The sequence below is a fragment of the Lampetra planeri genome, chromosome 9 (genome assembly GCF_965212315.1).
Source record: "Lampetra planeri chromosome 9, kcLamPlan1.2.h2, whole genome shotgun sequence".
In the NCBI taxonomy this organism is placed as follows: domain Eukaryota; kingdom Metazoa; phylum Chordata; class Hyperoartia; order Petromyzontiformes; family Petromyzontidae; genus Lampetra; species Lampetra planeri.
The window spans coordinates 12,891,155-12,907,352 of record NC_136115.1 but is presented as its reverse complement, the minus strand read 5'-3'; the positions used below and the strand labels follow the sequence as shown (position 1 = coordinate 12,907,352).

Below are 16,198 nucleotides of genomic sequence, written 5' to 3'. Positions count from 1 at the left end.
TGCGTGTGTGTGTAAGCGGGTGAGATGTGTGACGAAGATAGAGTGAGCGACAAGGTGGGTGGGTGATGGGTGGGAGAGAGAGAAAGAGAGAGGAAAATCGATAAGGAGGGGAGAGCGGATGCAGAGAGAGTCACGGGGGGGGGGGGGGGCAGAGAGAGAGTGTGTGTGTCTGTGAGTATGGGGAGAGAAGGGGGAGAGAAAACGATGAGAGAGAGAGGGAGGGAGGGGAGGTAGGAAGAGAAGCAGGGAGAGAGAGGAGAGACGCGGGGGGAGCCGGGGGGGGGAACGTGGAGCCGGGGGGGAGTGGAGCCGGGGGGGAGTGGAGCGTGGAGTGTGGAAAGAGAGAGAGGGGGGGGATAAAAGAGAGGGAGGGAGGGAGGGAGAGAGCAAAAGAGAGAGAGGGGGAGGGAGGGCAAGGGAGCACAGAGAGTGAAAACCTGGGGGGGAGATGGGGGGGAGGGCATCAGAGTGTGTGTAGAGTGCGGGGAGGAGGAGGGGGAGGAGCAAACGAGAGGGAGGGGGAAGGGAGGGGGGAGAGACAGAGGACCCGGGGTGCAGGGAGAGTTAACACAGAGAGAGAGGAGAGAGAGAGTAGAGAGGGAGAGAGTAAGGGAGAGAGACACACACACACAAATCGGCACTCCAGTTCCAACCACCGCGCCTCCATCGCGCGATCCACTCCGCACCTCGCGATCCACTCCGCATCTCGCGATCCACTCCGCATCTCGCGTTCCGCCAGCTCTGGGAGGAGGAGGCGGTGGGTGGGGGTGGGGGTGGTGGTGGTGGTCTGGGGGTTGTGGGCGTGGTTATGGTGAGTGAGGGGCGGGGCGTGTAGGCGGGGGAGGGGCGGGGCTGGGGGAGGTAATAGAATCGGCGCTGTAAGGTGACACATGGACTTGCTCCGCTCGCTCTAATTTCTGCCTGATTCACTTATTGTGGCGCTCACACAGAGCGAGAGGAGAGAGAGGGCGAGAGGAGAGAGAGACACACACACAGAGACAGAGTGAGAGACACAGAGAGTGAGAGACACATTGAGTGAGAGATAACGTGAGAGAGAGGGGGACACACACAGAGGGACAGAGTGAGAGACACACACACAGACGCGAACACAGTCGGTCCCCAGCTCTGAGCCTCTCCTCCTCCTCCCCCCTCCCCCTGCCCAGAGCTTCAACTCCACCAGCAGCAGCAGCAGCTCCTTGCCTGCCACAACCACCACACACACGCGGCCTGCCGACGAGGTGAGTCGATGAGAAGCATGCTGGCATCAAATCACTACCACCATCACAATCACCACCACCATCATCATCATCACATGAATCATCAACAACGTAACGCATCACAATCACCACCATCATCATTACCACCACCATCATCACAGTCATCACCAACAACGTAACGCATCACAATCACCACCACCATCATCATCATTACCACCATCATCATCATCACAATCGTAACATCACACCGCCATCACAACCATCCACATCCTCGTTATCATCATATCCCCGGGGCACTTACAACACGCGATGCAATGTAACGAACGCGTTGTGTGGTGTGTGTTGTGTGTGTGGTGTGTGTGTTGTGTGTTGTGTGCTGTGTGCTGTGTGTGCTGTGTGTGGTGTGTGGTGTGTGTGTTGTGTGTGTAGTGTGTGTGGTGTGTGTGTGTGGTGTGTGTGTAGTGTGTGTTGTGTGTGGTTTGTGTGTTGTGTGTGTGGTGTGTGTGTTGTGTGTTGTGTGTGTGTGTGGTGTGTGTGGGGTTTTGTTTGTGTGTGTTGTGCTGTGTGTTGTATGTGTGGTGTGTGTGTGGTGTGTGTGGTGTGTGTTTGTGTGTGGTGTGTGTGGTGTGTGTTGTGTGTGTGGTGTGTGTTGTGGCGTGTGTGGTGTGTGTGTTGTGTTTGTGTGTGGTGTGTTTGTGTGTTGTGGTGTGTTGTGTGTTGTTTGTGTGTGTTGTGTGTGTGTGTGGGGTGTGTGTGTAGTGTATTTGTGTGTGGTGTGTGTGTGGTGTGTTTGTGTGTTGTGTGTGTGTTGTGTGTGTTTGTTGTTTGTGTGTGTGGTGTGTGTTGGGTGTGTGTTGTGTGTGTGTTTGTTGTTTGTGTGTGTGGTGTGTGTGTGTAAGATTATACACCACGTGTGTGTGTGAGCGACATTTGACAACAACCCTGAAGGTTGTAGGCGGTATTCGTGTTGTTGCTGCTGCTGCTGCTGTTGTTGTTGTATCCGGTTGTGAAGATGACTCACGAACCAAACAACCCCCACCCCCCTGGCGTCCGTCGGCGTTTTACAACAAATTGCAGCCTTCACACTGTACACCGCACTGTACACCACACTGTACACCGCACTGTACATAAAACACCACACGGACTGTACCGCACTGTACACAGCCGTGCCGTACTGTACTGCCTTTGTGTTGTGTGAGTTGTGATGGTGGTGTGTGTTGTGATGGTGTGATGGTGTTTGATGGTGTTGTAGGTGATGGTGTTGTGGGTGATGGTGTTGTGAGTGATGGTGTTTGATGGTGTTGTAGGTGATGGTGTTGTGCGTGATGGTGTTGTGAGTGATGGTGTTGTGAGTGATGGTGATGTGGGTGATGGTGATGTGGGTGATGGTGTTGTGAGTGATGGTGATGTGAGTGATTGTGATGTGGGTGATGGTGATGTGAGTGATGGTGTTGTGGGTGATGGTGTTGTGAGTGATGGTGATGTGGGTGATGGTGTTGTGAGTGATGGTGTTGTAGGTGATGGTGTTGTGAGTGATGGTGTTGTGGGTGATGGTGTTGTGAGTGATGATGTTGTGGGTGATGGTGTTGTGAGTGATGGTGTTGTGGGTGATGGTGTTGTGAGTGATGGTGATGTGGGTGATGGTGATGTGGGTGATGGTGTTGTGAGTGATGGTGTTGTGGGTGATTGTGTTGTGGGTGATGGTGTTGTGAGTGATGGTGTTGTGGGTGATGGTGTTGTGCGTGATGGTGTTGTGAGTGATGGTGTTGTGAGTGATGGTGATGTGGGTGATGGTGATGTAGGTGATGGTGTTGTGGGTGATGGTGATGTGGGTTATGGTGTTGTGAGTGATGGTGTTGTGAGTGATGGTGTTGTGAGTGATGGTGATGTGGGTGATGGTGTTGTGGGTGATGGTGTTGTGGGTGATGGTGTTGTGAGTGATGGTGATGTGAGTGATGGTGTTGTGAGTGATGGTGTTGTGGGTGATGGTGTTGTGAGTGATGGTGTTGTGAGTGATGGTGTTGTGAGTGATGGTGTTGTGAGTGATGGTGTTGTGGGTGATGGTGATGTGGGTGATGGTGATGTGGGTGATGGTGTTGTGGGTGATGGTGATGTGGGTGATGGTGTTGTGAGTGATGGTGATGTGGGTGATGGTGTTGTGGGTGATGGTGATGTGGGTGATGGTGTTGTGGGTGATGGTGATGTGAGTGATGGTGATGTGGGTGATGGTGAGTGATGTGGGTGATGGTGAGTGATGTGGGTGATGGTGTTGTGGGTGATGGTGATGTGGGAGGTGGTGTTGTGGGTGATGGTGAGTGATGTGGGTGATGGTGATGGTGTTGTGGGTGATGGTGATGTGGGTGATGGTGTTGTGAGTATTTTGTGAGTGTAGAGCGGTGGCGCAGTGGTTAGCGCACTGCGCTACAAACCCGGCCACCCGAGTTCGATTCCCGCTCATAGCCAACACCCAGTGACGATTATCTGAACCGGTCCTGGGCCTCCCCTAGGTCGACTCAGCCTCAAATGAGTACCTGGTGCGGTGTGTAAACATCGCCACTGGGGAGACAAAGGCGGCCGGGCGTGGTGCTGGCCACCCACCCCCTCGTGTGCCGTGCCGACCTTCATAGGTGCTCGCTAACAGCACTTGCCCCTACAACCTGTTAAGGCTACACGGGGATCTTTGTTTTTGTGCAGGGTGTATGATTCATCGTTTGTGTTTTCTGACATTGTAGATTTACGCGTGCTTCGTGTGATTGTTAGTTTGTACCTGACCCATACGTTTGTGTGATCAAATACAGATCGTGTGACGATGTTGTGATAGGTCCATTAAGAGATGTTATCTCAATGTTCCATTGCTAAGCACCCGTGCCAGGCTGGGTGCACTTGCGACAGGAGGATGTCACGCAGACTGAAAGTCACAATCAGCTGCCCCCCACACACATCGTCATCAGTTGCCGCATTAACAACGGGAAATGCGATCGACTGATCAAGGCCCGTCGCCTAAAACGTTAGCCGGCTGAAGAGTTGCAATTGAGTGTTAAAGTTGTATTAAAAAAAGACAAAGATCCCCCGTGTAGCCTGTAACAGGCTGTAGGGGCAAGTGCTGTTAGCGAGCACCTATGAAGGCCGGCACGGCACACGAGGGGGTGGGTGGGTGGCCAACACCACGCCCGGCCGCCTTTGTCTCCCCAGTGGCGATGTTTACACACCGCACCAGGTACTCATTTGAGGCTGAGTCGACCTAGGGGAGGCCCATGTCCGGTTCAGATAATCGTTACTGGGTGCCGTTTGTGAACACCAAGTCAGGGCAGGAATGGCACACAGACACACACACAGACACACATACACACACACACAGACACACAGACACACACACAGACACATACACACACAGACACATACACACACACAGACACATACACACAGACACACAGCACACACACACAGACACACAGCACACACACACAGACACACAGCACACACACAGACACACACAGACACACGCACATACACGCACACACAGACAGACACACACACAGACACACACAGACACACACAGACACACAGACACACAGACACACACATACACACACACATACACACACACATACACACACACATACACACACATGCACACAGACACACACACAGACACACACATACATGCACATACATGCACACACACAGACACACACACAGACACACACACATACACACACACATACACACACACAGACACACACAGACACACACATGCACACACACACAGACACATACACAGACACATGCACACACACAGACACACACACACAAACGCACACATACATGCACACACACAGACACACACATACATGCACACACACAGACACACATACATGCACACACACAGACACACACACATGCACACACACCTTAAGCACATTTGCACATGCACATAATCGGACAAAGATCCCCCATGCACATCAAAGACAGAGGAGATCCCGCGTGTAGCCTCATGAAGACTGCTGGAGCAAGTGCTGTTAGCGAGCAGCACCTACGACGGCCAGCACCACGCCCGGCCGCCTTTGTCTTCCCAGTGGCGATGTTTACTACACACCGCACCAGGTACTCATTTGAGGCTGAGTCGATCTAGAGGGAGGTCCAGGACCGGTTCAGATAATCGTCACCATGCACACACACATACACAGACATACACACACACACAGACATACACGCACATACACATAAACACACATACACACACAGACATACATACACACAGACATACATACACACACATACACACACAGACATACACACACATACACACACACATACACACACAGACATACATACACACACATATACACATACATATATACATACACATACACACATACACACACATACACACAGACATACATACACACAGACATACATACACACACACATAAAGACAGACACACATAGCCACACATACATACACACATATATACACATACACACACCGTCACACGTGCACACACATACATGTGAATACATTTACACTCAAATATACGCAAACATACAGAGACAAATATCCCCCGGATAGCCTTAAACACACACACACACAGACATGCAGGCGCACACTCACACACACGCTCACACACACTCACACACACGCTCACACACACGCTCACACTCACTCACACACTCACACACTCACTCACACACACGCTCACACACACACTCACACACACGCTCACATACACACACACACTCACACACACTCACACACCGCCCCACACACATTCACACACACACACTCACACACTCACTCACACACACTCACACACACCGCCCCACATACACCGCCCCACACACACACACTCACACACACACACCGCCCCACACACACACTCACACACACTCACACACCACCCCACACACCGCCCCACACACATTCACACACACACTCACACACACAAACACTCACACACACCGCCCCACACACACTCACACACACACACACCGCCCTACACACACTCACACACACACGCTCACACACACTCACACACCGCCCCACACACACACTCACACACACACACCGCCCCACACACTCACACACACACGCTCACACACACTCACACACACACTCACACACTAACTCACACACTCACACACGCTCACACACACTCACACACCGCCCCACACACACACTCACACACCGCCCCACACACTCACACACACACTCACACACACACTCACACACGCTCACACACACTCACACACCGCCCCACACACACACACTCACACCGCCCCACACACACTCACACACCGCCCCACACACACACACTCACACCGCCTCACACACACTCACACACACACTCACACACCGCCCCATACACACACACTCACACACCGCCCCACACACACTCACACACACGCTCACACACACCTCCCCACACACACTCGCACACCGCCCCACACACACACACGCTCACACACTCACACACCGCCCCACACACACACTTACACACACACTCACACAGCGCCCTACACACACGCTCACACACACTCACACACCGCCCCAAACACAGCAGCTGCCTGACCAAAAAAAACGCAAAATGTGTTCAGTGCCATTGTTGTTCCTGTCGAGTTCCCTTTGTGCTTATCCGTGTGAGCGTGTGCGAGTGACTCTTTAGTGAGATGTTGGTGATGTGTGGAGGGCTGACGGTGGCGATGTGTTCAGGGGTGTGGGTGGTGATGGGTGGTGATGGTGGTGATGGGTGGTGATGGTGGTGATGGTATCTGATGGTGGTGATGGTGGTGATGTGTGGTGGGATGATGGTGATGGCCGTGATGGGTGGTGGGATGATGGTCGTGATGTGTGGTGGGGTGATGGTCGTGATGTGTGGAGGGGTGATGGTGGTGATGGGTGGTGGGGTGATGGTGGTGATGGGTGGTGGGGTGATGGTCGTGATGTGTGGTGGGATGATGGTTGTGATGGGTGGTGGGGTGATGGTCGTGATGTGTGGTGGGGTGATGGGTGGGCGGCATGTTCACGATTTTAGGTGGATGACGGAGTGATGGCGCATGATGTGTGGAAGTGATTAGGGCTACGGTGGTGGTGAGTTGAGTCGTGATGGTTGATGGTGGAGGTCTTGAGGGAGATGGCGTGTTGAAAGGGGTAGGATCTGTTACTATAAACCTATCACACCGTTTAACACGTCGTAGGCTTTCGCAAACAATATAATCCATGATAGAGGTTTTTATTGGGTTAGATCACGTAAATATAAATGTGTCGTTAAACCCGCCACCACCCGACACAGCCAGTTAGTAAGGTTTGTCACGTAAACAGAACATCTCAATTCGTTACTAGCCCAGCAACAAGCCTACCACACTGTGTTGGTGTGTTGATGCACTGTCATCGCTACCATGCCCTGATGGTGGGAGATGAAAGGCAGCTTGGGCTTGAGTTGAGTCTCAATTTACAAACCAGGTCTAGCCGCTGAACACATCAGCCACTTTCCTCTGCCCCCAGCTTCCCAGCGTAGTGGGGTTAATGTCTAACTCAGCATCAGCAAATGCTGTCTCGCACGCTTGGGCTACCTGGCTAGGTAGGCCTTGCCGACGACGACTACACGTTCATCAGTAACACGTTTTCTTTTTTGTGGCCATAAAAAGGCGAAGTTTTTAACGGGCAACGTTTCGGGCAGGTGGCCATTCGTCAGCGCACAGAGAGGCCAGAGAGTGTGAGAGGTTAATCGGTTTAAATTTGAAGGCCACTTCACGTGACCAATTGAACTGGAAGCGAGGCTTTTCGTAAAGGTGGCATCGACAGCACAATTTGGGAGGTGAACTTAAACATTTTTTCTCACAGGTGAAGCTGCTGGCGTGTTGGTTCCGTGCAGTCTTAAGTTACTGGTACCTGGGTAAATATTTGAGGTCAGGTGCCCCCTTCCGAGATAACCTGTAATCTCTGCGGGCTCTCCCCTGTTTATATGAGAGAGAGAGAGAGCGATTAAAATTATTTTTTGATACGAATGGGTAGTCAAGTAGCCGGATAAATAAGCGGCGCTTGACTCTACGTACTCGCGCCCGTTAAGTTCTGTCTCGCCGAGTGAGTCGGCCGTGTGGGTCTGTGGCACAATGGCTGGACTGGCCCTCGTCATATCAATGGGGAATTTCCACTAATGGGTCAGGGCCGCTTGTTTTTTTTAGCTTGTTACCGAGGGAGTGAGTTACGGAGTGAATGAATGATGGAGTAAATAAGTGAGTTGTGGAGTGAATAAGAGAGTGATGGAGTGAGTGAGTAATGGAAAGAGTGATGGAATGAACGATGTGATGAGCGAGTGATAGATTGAGAGAGTGATGGAGTTACGCGATGAGCCAAGTGAGCCAGTGAGTGATAAAATAAGCAAAGTTGTGTAGTGAGCGAGCGAGCAAGAGAGCGACTGATGGAACAAGTGACCGAGTGGGTGATGGCATGAGTGAGTAAGTGAATGAAGAGCTAAAAGAGTGTGTGAGTGAGTGATGGAGTGGTGGATGGATTGAATGAGTGAGAGTAACTGACCACAAACCTCAGGTCATGCGCACCTCTCGCTGCCACTCTGCCCGACGATCGGTCCTCACGGTGGCGTTTCGGTGGGAACCCTGCACACGTGAACTGATTCTCAACTCGGCAGGATGTGAAAATGCAGCGGTAGGCCCGGAAGAGTGAAGTCCACTCTCTTTACATTTGAGCTGAAGAGTTGCTTGTGAAGGGGTTCGAGGCAGATTGTGAGAACTTCATTGCCGTGCCAAAGGCAGTTTTCGAAACTGATGTGAATGAGCTTTGTATTCGCACTGCAAGATCAAGCATTTATCATCGGGCTCGTTGGTGATTAAAACAAATTGTGAATAGTGATAATTAAAAAAGATATATTTAAAAAACAAGAAAAGCTACCTAAAAAGCAACTTGATACTTTCTTAAAACAATGGTGATTTGTATTGGTGAGGTGTGCACCTTTGCCAGGCACATTAGCCCAAGTTTAACGTTCGTTCATTATCAGTGCTACTGAAGTTGCTGTGAGCAATTCCCTTTCACGTGTCTCTCTCCTTGTTTACCCAGGGAAGCCTCACCGAGTCTCATGGCTCTTTTTCAGAAGGATCCTGCAAAGTTTTTGCTCATTTAATTCACAGTAGCGGGGGCGATGTTTTGCCATGTACATTTAATTTGAGTAATTTTTGCGATGTCATTTTTCGAATTCTTGCCAACTTTGGACCCTGACGCCTGGACACGCGATGGCCCTACTCTTGCGAATTACATCTTTGGGGGGGGCAGGGGGGGATCTTCAACGCTCACTGCAAGTGAAGCAGACTGTGCGGAGTAGTACTGAGAGCGGCAGTAGTAATCGTGGTTGTCACTTATAACCAGGGCAGCCTGTTGGATTCGAACCGTTGAACCTCTGCAACGAGCTTGCCGCTGGGCCGGTGTCACCGCCCTTCGAGTCGATTTCAAACTCATTCGTGATCTTCTGTGGTTGACTAACTGCTGATGATGGAACGACCGAGAACCCCAATTTAATTTACAAGGGGGTTTCTAAACGTTCAGTAGCACCCAGCTCCATGTCTCTGCAAAGTATTTGTGGGGTTTTGAGTGAGATTTGTCACTCGATTATGTCTCCCAGCCCAGAAAACGTCGTTCAAATTTAATAGTTTTGACGGTCGGAAGATGTTTTTTTAACGGGTGGGGAATAATGACATTTCTAAATTTGTCAATGTGCCAATAATTGGTGTAATACTCGCACTAATTCTAACACTTCCTGTAAATGATGAGAAATTAATCTGATAGAAAAGTGTGTGCAGCCTGGAAACAAATACGAATAATAATGATAACAATACATACAAAATGCGATTTGTATCCAGCAAAAAGTGCTATTGCGACCATACACTGGCTCGTCCCAGCATGCCTTGCATGTCACGTGACATTGGGTGTCAGGGTGGTGCAGTGGAAACTCTTGTGCCTCGTGGCAATAACTCCCTGGGTTCTATCCCTGACTCGGGTGTCTTCCTGTGTGTGAGTCTGTGTGGTCTCCCCCTACTCTCCATGGTTATCCGGTGGATTCTTCTCATATCTGCAAAAAAAATTTCGAAAGTAACTGGTCATGGTCAAACATCCCAATGCAGGACCCTCCTGAAAAAGAGTGTTCGGCACTCACTGCAGCATTCTTGCTAAATAAATCATAATAGTTTCATGATGATCACCATACATCGTAGACTGTGTAGCGGTGGCCTCAGTGCGCATCAACTTGAGAGTTTGAACTTTAAGGACGAACCTCAAAACGATCCGCAGGTGAGCTGGCCCAAGTGCGTGCCTTGTTTTAAACCCACCGCCATTCAAACTTGTGGCCACGCTTATTTTGGGCTGCGGTGGGACAATGAGACGTCTTCGTAACCTTGGGTACGTGGAGCGGGGGGGGGGGTGGTGGGGGGGGGGGTTACGTGGAGCGGGGTGGGTACGTGGAGCGGGGGGGTGGTGGTGGGGGGGGGTACGCGTGCTACGATTCCGAGCCAGGGATGGTCAACCGCAGCGCTGCGTTGGCCCTTCCTGTGATTCGGATCGCGAATTGGGCAACCGAACGAGACGAGGCGATGGACAGAAGTTCGGTCTGGGGAGCCAGTGGATTGGTGGTGGAGTGATCAACAGCAACAGAGAGGAGGGAGCGGTAGAGGTGGGGGGGGGGGTTTAGGGGCAACGTTTGTAATGACTAATAAGGTGTCCGCGGAGTCGATTTGTTAGAACCCAAAAGTTTTGGCTTGGCTTAGTTTTTGTGCCCCTCGTCGATGTGGGAGGAGGTTGACTCCTGATCGGAGCTCCGTGTGACCCCAGTCGTGTGCTGTAGCAGCGTCGGTGTAACATGCTCGTTCAAGAGTTACTGAGCCATGATGAAGGGCCATGAGGCAAAACGTTGTCCGTTTTTATTTTTACTTTTCAAGGCCACGCAGTGTTATTGAGGAACGCATTTATTTTTTTTGAAATCAAATAATTGGGTCAAACAGCCCTCTTCCCGGCTCCTGACAAAATAGAATCGAGACTCGGGACTCGTTAAAGCGTTCCAGGATAATCCGATCGTCGTGATATGATAATTATCGTAATTCGACATCCTGCTGATGAGACCTCGCAAAGTCCCGACCCGATCCGGGAATTTTTCTTTGCGCTCAAACGGCGGGAGGGCTCCGCTCTGGGTGTGAGCGGTGGCACGCAAGTGGCCACGGCTGCCCTCGTCGGTGGCCACGGCTGCCCTAGCCGGTGGCCACGGCTGCCCTCGTCGGTGGCCACGGCTGCCCTCGTCGGTGGCCACGGCTGCCCTAGCCGGTGGCCACGGCTGCCCTCGTCGGTGGCCACGGCTGCCCTCGTCGGTGGCCACGGCTGCCCTCGTCGGTGGCCACGGCTGCCCTCGTCGGTGGCCACGGCTGCCCTAGCCGGTGGCCACGGCTGCCCTCGTCGGTGGCCACGGCTGCCCTCGTCGGTGGCCACGGCTGCCCTCGTCGGTGGCCACGGCTGCCCTCGTCGGTGGCCACGGCTGCCCTAGCCGGTGGCCACGGCTGCCCTCGTCGGTGGCCACGGCTGCCCTCGTCAGTGGCCACGGCTGCCCTCGTCGGTGGCCACGGCTGCCCTAGTCGGTGGCGAGCGATATCCGACACCGGTCCTGGGCCACGTCGACCGGGTGCCGTAAAGCATCGCCGCACGGCGCTGGGGGAGGGAGGCCATCATCCAGCAGTGCGGCCACAAGAGTGGCCGTGAATTGCCGATATTATTACTATTGTACTACTATTGCTACAGTCTCGTGTTGCATTTAAAAGTACGGTACGCCCGAAGTGGGAAAGCTCACTGGTCGATAAATTCTAAACGCGATTTCATCTCGCCGATGAACGAGCTCCACTCGCCTCCTTTGTATGTTTATTTGTGAGCGTGGCTCGCCTGCGTGTGGCTGAGTGGTGGGGGGCCCGTCACAGGCGAGCCATAACCCTGCCAGCTGTGGCCAGTCCACACTCCCCATTGTTTTGCTTTGTGTGGGGTCTCATGGAGGTGCAGACGAATTGGGGGATTATGCATGCATCTGTGGGGCAGTGCGTTTGTGTGCGTGTGTGTGGGGGGCGGTGGCGCAACGGTTAGCGCCACGCTGCCCTGCGAACCCGGCTACCCGAGTTCGATTCCCGCTCAAGGCCAACACCAGTGACGATTATCTGAACCGGTCTTAGGCCTCCCCGAGGTCGACTCAGCCTCAAATGAGTACCTGGTGAGACGATCGCCATTCGGGGAGACGCAAGGAGGCCGGACGTAGTCCTGGCCACCCACTCACTCGTGTTTCCCTGCCGGACTTAATAGGTGCTCGCAAACAGCACTTGCGCCCAAAAAATGTTAAGCTTACAGGGGGAGATATTTGTCTTTTGTGCGTGGGGTTATTGTTGTTGGACCTTGGTAAAAAAAAAAACCAACTCGCCCACCTCCTTCGTCATCGTGGCCTTTTAACAAAAACGTTTAAAATAGAGTCGCTATCAGCACGTGATGTGATCCTCTTTAGGTGTGGACAGAGACAAATGGGCGAGATGTTAACTCCCTCGCCTGGTGTACAGAAGGTGGTGGGTTCCATCACGACCCTGACGCTTGTAGATTTGGAGTTTTCATGTCTATCTTCTCTCTCTCTCTCCCCGAAGTCGCGTGGATTTTTCTCCGGGTCCTCCGGTTTTGCCCTCCACATTTAGAAATCACGTGTTTGGAGTATTTGGGCGCTTTTCATTTCCATGCGATAATCCACGAAGTTGAGCTACCATTTGTGGACAGGTCTCTTATGGAAAAGAGCTAAAATACAAAATAGTAAATCTTGACTTACAGCTTTCGTGACTGCAGGAATTCATATTCGTTGGGTCTTTGGGTCGCGTAGAAAACGTATTTTGTTGTTATTTTCTTTGAACCTATCTACGTCACTTTACCGAAAGACCCAAAGAATACGACAAAAAAATAGTAGTTAAGAGTAGAGAAAGTCAAGAGAGAGGTTGGTTGGGTTTTAATTGCCCTGTGTCGCTTTACAGAGTGGAGAGGGACATTCTAAGACCGCACTTAGAATAGGGAGCAGCTGTGTACGGCGGCAACGTGGGTTGTGGTGAAGATGGTAGTGGCGTGTGGTGATAATAATGGTAGTGAGTTGTGGCCATGGTTTTGGTGATTGGTGGTGGGGGTGGTGATTGTGGCAGTCGGTTGTGGTGATGGTCGCGGGAGATGTTGGTGGTCGCGATTGTATTTATGCGGCGGTGGTGGTGGTGTTGGCGCAAATGGTCGCTGTGTGGTGTTGATGATGGTAAGCGGGAGATTTTTTGGTTGTGCTAATATTGGTGGGTGGCGGTGTTGGTAGCTGTGTTGGCGCTTGTGGCGATGGTCGTGGGAGATGTTGGTGGTGCTGGCGGTGGTATCGATGCCGCTGGTCGTGTTGTTGTTGTTGTGAGTCACAATCATTTATCCGCTTGCGACTCAAACGTCCCAAACGCGCGCCCTCCACCCAACCACCCAGTTCCCTCTCCCCTCTCCTCTCCTCCACCTCAACAATTCAAACAAACCACGTGTGACCTTCCCCAACACACCGTCGAGCAGCAATGAGTCCCAACAACACGGACACTGATCTCTGCCGTGGTGACTTCTAGCAGCCGTGTCCCGGGTGAGGGTGCTGCCGAGGTAGGGGAGGGAGACGACTTTGTGTGGTAGCAGTCAGCGCTCCGAACCAGGCGACTGAACCGGTCCCGGGCCTCCCCTAAGTCGACTCAGCCTCAAACGAGTACCCTGGTGCGGTGTGTAAGGCTATCGTCGCTGGAGGAGACAAAGGCGGCCCTGGGGCGTGCTGTTGGCCACGAACCCCAACTCGTGGGCCACGGTGCCGGCATTCAGCACTTGCCCCTCGAGTCTGTTACGCCTACACGGGGGATCTTTGTCTGTGTGTGTTCCACTACGGCCCTTCCAGTGCGGGTTTAAACAGGAGGGAGAGAGAGGGCGCGGGGGTGGGAGGGAGAGGGCGGGGGAGAGGAAAAGAGAGAGGGGGGAGGGAGAGTGGGGGGGGGGTAGAGGGAGAGAGGGGGTAGACTTGTAGAGGGAGAGGGGGGTAGAGGGAGGGAGAGGGGGTAGAGGGAGAGAGAGGGGGTAGAGGGGTAGAGGGAGTGAGAGGGGGTAGAGGGAGAGAGAGGGGGTAGAGGGAGAGAGAGGGGGTAGAGGGAGAGGGAGAGGGGGGTAGAGGGAGAGAGAGGGGGTAGAGGGAGAGAGGGGGGTAGAGGGAGAGAGAGGGGGTAGAGGGAGAGAGAGGGGGTTGAGGGAGAGAGAGGGGGGTAGAGGGAGAGAGAGGGGGTAGAGGGAGAGAGAGGGGGTAGAGGGGGAGAGGAGGGGGAGAGAGGGGTGAGAGGGAGGAGGGAGAGGGGGGTAGAGGGAGAGGGGGGTAGAGGGAGAGAGAGAGAGGGGGGGGAGAGGGAGAGAGGGAGGGGCCGAACCCACAATGAATGGTCCCCCCCCCCACAGCCACTACACATTCCACACTGTACACCACTGTACGTGCTAGACTCACTTGCAGTGGAAAGAGGGCAAGCCCTTAGGGGATGCAGTGCGTGTCTGCGAGCACCTATTAAGGCTCGGCGCTACACTCGCAGCCGACATGAGGAGCTTGTGAGTTCAACTCCCAGGGATTTTTGGAGTTCATTCCCATCATCATCATCATCGTCATGGGGCGATAAAGTGGGTTGGTGGTGGTGGTAGTAGCAGCACCACTTTTGTTGGAAGGGCATCAGTGGTGGCTGCCAACCCCCCCCCCCCCGTCATCAGAATGTGGAATTTCCACCGCTCGACAGCCGGTGATTGGGGTGGTCTCCTCGCGAATCCGCGGTTTGGAGTTTTAGTGGTCAAGCCACCCCCCCAAAGTCCGGCACAGCACACGAGGCGATGGGGTTATGTTTACACACCGCACCAGAAGTACTACCCATTTGAGGCCGAGTCCACCTAGGGGGAGGCCCAGGACCGGTTCAGAGAATCGTCGCCGTGGTGTTTGGTGGCGGGCCGTGAACGGGAATCGAATTCGGGTCGCCAGCTTCGTGGCGCTAACCGCTACACCACCGCGTCCCACCACACCCCCCTGTTAGCAATTGAACCACTGGAATTTCATTCCCAATGCACTTGATTTCGTCTAATTTAAGTTGATTTCCTCTCATGCACTTTCGCACTCTCGTAATTCACCAAAGTAGATTCGCCCCCCTGGGGTCATAAATACATGTTTCATTCTAGTGGTAGTGGTAGTGCCTTACGCCGATGATCCAGACCTACTTTCCAAGCCAGCCGAGCAGCGTTACGGCATGTAACAACACAAAATGAAATCCAGGGAGAAATTAATGCCCGTGAGTGAATATACGACTTGTGACAATGCTGTTCTAGAAGTTGGCGCGGTCAATGCATGGCAAGGAAGCATGGGGGAGATGGAAATAACTTACGGGTTAAGAGAAATCGCAGCTGAGTGACATCAATTCAGAATTGGCAAGTTCCTTCTCCCCCGTCCACATCACTCCCAAGCCACGAGGGGCGCCCCCATTCATTAGAAACCCACAAATCCCAACAACACAAACGCACTTCGTCTTCTTGGTTCTTTCGGTAAAGTCACGTAGGAGAGAAATAATAAAATAATAAAATAAATCGCACGACGTTTCGGCCACAACGCAAGCATCCGTCCTCAGGTGAAGACCAGGTCTGTCGGAAAGACAGCGTCTGAATGTCTTTCCGACAGACCTGGTCTTCACCTGAGGACGGCTGCTTGCGTTGTAGCCGAAACGTCGTGAGAATTATTTTATTGTTTTATTTTTATTATTTTATTATTTCTCTTCTACGTGACTTTACCGAAAGAACCAAGAAGATGAATCCCTGCAGTCACGAAAGAAGCTTTAAAAATCGAAAAATTAAACGCACTTCGTTTCGCTCGTTTGGGGGTGTTTCTTGTGCGCGCGTTCCCCTCCCGGGA

The 16,198-nt window shown here is 52.6% G+C and overlaps 1 protein-coding gene across 1 annotated transcript in view; it reads left to right on the top strand.

Moving 5' to 3' along the window:
• Window positions 1-870: 870 nt before the first annotated feature.
• The window catches only part of LOC144720707 (zinc finger MIZ domain-containing protein 1-like), a 149,843-nt gene continuing 134,515 nt past the window's right edge, over window positions 871-16,198 (top strand). The window contains 1 exon segment of the mRNA XM_078597683.1: window positions 871-1,238. The gene's annotated coding sequence lies outside the window, so the exon portion shown is untranslated.